Source organism: Cupressus sempervirens, chromosome 11 (genome assembly GCF_028749045.1).
Source record: "Cupressus sempervirens isolate cs-2001-9-10 chromosome 11, ASM2874904v1, whole genome shotgun sequence".
Taxonomy (NCBI): Eukaryota; Viridiplantae; Streptophyta; class Pinopsida; order Cupressales; family Cupressaceae; genus Cupressus; species Cupressus sempervirens.
The window spans coordinates 634,591,068-634,595,840 of NC_143128.1; the positions used below are offsets into that span (position 1 = coordinate 634,591,068).

Here is a 4,773-nt window from a genome sequence, read left to right on the forward strand (position 1 = left end):
TGGTCACTGCTTATTGATCACAGTGCCACATTATAATTCATGATGTTATATGTCTTGAATATCATCAGCTGTGATGAATGAGTGGTATTAGATTTTATGTTCTATGGTAGAAACATTCTTTAGTTCTCGATGCGACAGCCAAGTTCGCCATCTTCTTTAGATCTCTTTTCCATAAAAGCAGCTACGGTGGTGTTTCTTATATGTTTATAACTTCAAGAGCTACAACTGCATGGTACAATTCTTCATATTCATCATTTCATAGTTTGCATCTAAAATCTTGATTCTGTGTAAATAATACATCTTCTCGGGGCATCATTGGAATGACCTAAATAGATTCAATTCTTATGATAGATTCTCAAATTAGTTTTGAGGTTCAAAGATTATCCTTCCCATATCATCATCATTAACTGATCAAGAGGCAGATAATTCTCTCCATTTCGATTTACACCCTCTGAGCATTTGAGTTAAATGGCTTAATGCGGGTTGCTTTATTTTGTTACTGCCTTTTGTATAGCAGAAAATAAACATTTGTCTTCTTCAGCAGAAAATGAGAACTTGAATTCTCCCGTGGAAAATAGAAACTTGGCTTCTCCTTGCAAAAATGAAGAAACTATTTCGCCTTGCAAAAAATGAACATGTGAGTGCGTTTTCTGCCAGGGTAACCTTTTTATGCATAAGTGTTTTAAATTTTACTAAAACTGTTGCCTTCCTTTAACAACAGTTGTATGGAGGTTCATTTGCTACATAGCTTCAATCTTATCGTGATCAGCACCTCTTAGATTGGGGCTAGAAAATTCCTCTAAGGAATACTTCACACTTTTCAAACTTGTAGCAAATGCATTGTCTAGAACAAGACGAACAGTGTCTCGAGATGAATAATCCCGCAATAACTTGGCCACAAATGCCTTCACAGTGGCACCATTTAGATGGTTGTGGGCTGTAGTAAATATCGAGCCATTCAACATATCCTCCAATGCACTACCTTTCACAGGAGAGGTTCTTGCAAGGAGCTCTGTAGCTTCACCTTGTTGTAGGAAAGGAACCAATTTCACCACCTCCATTTCTTCTTCCTCGGTCCATGGCACAACTTCCGAGAAATGGACATAGTAACTTATGCATTCATTAGACAAAAGTTCTGATGCAATAGGTAGAAGAGTCGTTGCACTTGGAATATCCTTGATTATTCCAGAAAAATCTTTCGAATAAAATAGCTTGTAGGGGAATATAGTAGGTTTTCGTCGTTCTTGAATCAGGCATGCTCAAATTGATTTGTACCGATTTCTCCATTTTGTTATCTAAAGATGTCTGCCACCTCTCAGCTAAGAGAGTAGCACAATACCTTTCAAAAAATTAGAATGCAAGTAAACCATAGCAGATTGCGCAACTTCCACTTTTTCTTCCTGATCCTTATCAAATGGTGTTGAAATTCCCTGTAGAGTTAAAACAATATCTACACTAAACCAAGAGATTGGTTTATGCCTTCTTCTTCGAAGTATCGACAATGCATGTAAATTTCCACCAAATGAATTCAAATTCCTCCAGCATTGGTGGATGCTAAACCTCTACTTCTCTATAGCCAATATACTTGTTAAGAATGAGAGAAGTTTCATCAATGGAACTGCACACATTATCATGAGGAGAGGAATTCTAAATGTTACAATGCCAATTCTATCATTACATCAATCACCTGAAAAATTTCCTTTGATTCCTTGCAAATGCTTGGAAATCATGATTCACAATCATCATTCTTCTACTGAAAAAGATCATCAATAGGAACATATTATCTTAGCCAGGTTGGGATCTATAACCTACCTGATACAAAAAGACCTCTAGAACAACCCAACCAGCTTAGAGAAGGAAAAGGCAATGACAAGGAAACCCAGCAAAGATAGCCTACCTAAGGAAGACTTAGACCTAGACTTAAATTAGACCAAACCCGATCATGACTTCAAAATATTTCACTTTTAACAACATAGGTATGGGGTGAAAAGTGAGGCAACATAAATCTTGGAAAAGTAATAAATGAGATTTGATAATTTAGGTTTATTAGAAGAGATTAGAGATGAAAAGAATGTAGATTAGTTGTTTTTATAAAATTTCAAATTTTGAAAAAAAATTACATTATAAGTCTAAGAAATTATAATTAAGATAATATCTATTTGAAAGTAGTTTATTTTTAGTTCTTTGAAAAAAAAATGTATAAGAATTATATTATATCTTAAGATTTAATATTTTTAAATGTAGAATTATCAAAGTTTACTAACACTTTTTACACTATTCGATTTAGTATTTAATTTTATTAATTTGTAAAAATATTTCTTATTAATCTGATTGGAACACTTTTATGTTGATGTGATACAATGTTGCATTTCTTATCTATTCTATTGCAACACTTTCCTAGATTCTATCTAGTGGATTCCATAATATCATCTATGTTGTTTAGCTATTGTTTCTGCCATGTAGTCTCTTTCTAAAGCTGCTCCTTCTAATTCTCTTTCTAAATCCACTCCTCCTTCTCTCTTGTTCCTTAAATTTTGATTATCAAACATGTGATATCTACCTCTACCTTATCTAAAATCAACTTCACAATGTGTTGTAACTCTGGCATAGGTGTTTGATCATCGATAGCTTTCATTTCAGCATTCAAGTTTTCAAGATTGGCCAACACCATCACTTGTAGACCTCTCATGTAAATCACCTTTTGTCTTGTTTGAATACCATGTTCTTGCTTTTGAGCTAATAGTTCTTCAGATGCATTTTCTTGTAAAGCATTAATTTTGTTGAACAAATGTAAACTCTTCGAAACTATATTATTATTTTCATGTGTGTGTGTGTGTGTGTAAATAGATCTTGTGGATTGTGGATTGAGAATTATAAACAAAAAGTAAATGAAAACAAAACATTAATAATTCCCCATTTGTTTTGATCAATTGTGAAGAGTTGTGTGTAAAAGAGGGTGGAGAGCTCTGAATGAGGGTGGAGAGCTCTGAATGTTGGTGGAGATTTAATTGACGTGCTCTTGTGATCATTGTATTTCATTGCTATGCTCTTATGATGTTTGCATTTTTTTGTTGTGCCCTTGGTGGAGATTAGTACTCTTGTTTTTTTTATTTAATCACACAACTATAGATATAGCTACATATATTACTAAAACAAAAATATAGATCTCTGATAGTTATCTTTTTTAATTTCAAAATCTTCATATTTAACATAAAGAATTTCCACTATTGGACAGTGGAATAGCCACAATGTGGAGCCACATAGCTCATGGCTTTTTCCACCAAGTTATATTTTTATTATATTTTTGTCCTTCAAAAATATTATAGGTAATATTCTATTATGAGATAGAGACATCTATCATAAGGATGGACATGCCAATTTTCATCATTCATCTTTCAAAGTTGATTCCCTTATCAAATTAATGAAACTACTTGCAAATGACAACTTGATTTTCTCCAACTAGCCCAATCACCCATTTACACAATCATCTTCCTCCTACCCCACCATAGCATGAAGCCTTTGTTTGAGGTTTATATCTTAGTCTCACCATTTCAAAAGACCAATTCTAGTGATTTTCATCTAACAAATTGATGATATAGAAATTTAAAATGGAGGAGGATATATTGGCATCACAAATGAATCATTCCATATCCATAAACAACATCTAATCTTCTATAACTCTCTCTCCTCTAAAGACCCAATAAATGGAGCCATTATCATCATGAGTAGACTCACTCTCCTCAGATGAATTCAATTGAAACTATTCATACCAAACTAAGTATGCTGAAATCTATACTTACAAATTATATTTTCTCTTAGTGATTCACTGGTAGAATTTATGCAAATAAATGATACATGACTAAAAAAATTAGTCGCAAGACTAAAATTTTTAGTGACATGACTAAAAGTGATCAAATTTTAGTAATGTTTTTCAATTTAGAAGTACAGATGAGTAAATAAATGACTAATTTGGTCATTGAGTGAAATCACAAGGTTAGAAAAAGATAAGTGACTAAATAAATGACTAAAAAATTAGTCACTAATAATTAGTCACCCAAACAAATAACTAAATCAATGATCAATGATTTTTTTTATCATATTAATATATTCTTTAACCTTTTAAAAAAAAATGTATTCCTCACTAGTGGAGTTTTTACTGTATTGATATGCTATTATCAGTTACCTTCCTTGAATACCCTTTCAATTGATATTGAACTAGAAATAAACTTAAAATCACCTCAATTTGCATTCAAAATCATAAAAAATCTGTATTTTTGCTTCTCTAATTTTATTTATACTTTATAAATTTTGGATAAGATTTGTTTAGTTATAATAGAACATTTCATCTTACAATAAAAAATGACCCATTCCTATCATTAAAAAATTCGTATCAGTATTAATTTAAAATGTAGGTTGCAACATGAGCATATTTGACACAAATTTTGATTATCTTCCCCTTATGATTTTTTATTTTAGGATTATAGAATATGCACAATTTATGTCAAAATTGTTCCCCACTTTCTCCTTGATTCTTTTGAAATAAGAGCTTTATATTAGGGTATAGAATCTATCAAAATAGTATGGAAATATATTATTAGAAATTTAAATATCTCTTTGTCACTCTCTCTCATAACATCATCTTATTAATAATGTATCCTAATTACCTTCTTCCTATGTTTTTTTCTTAGGATCATAGAATATACATAATTTGTCTAAAACAAGTTGCATTTTTCTTGATTGTGCCAAAATAATATGTTTATAATAATGTATATA

General features: G+C 31.5%; 1 pseudogene; it reads right to left on the bottom strand.

Annotated features, from left to right (window-relative positions):
- Positions 1 to 692: 692 nt before the first annotated feature.
- Positions 693 to 1,730, bottom strand: LOC149531362 (BTB/POZ domain-containing protein At3g05675-like; annotated as a pseudogene).
- Positions 1,731 to 4,773: the final 3,043 nt, after the last annotated feature.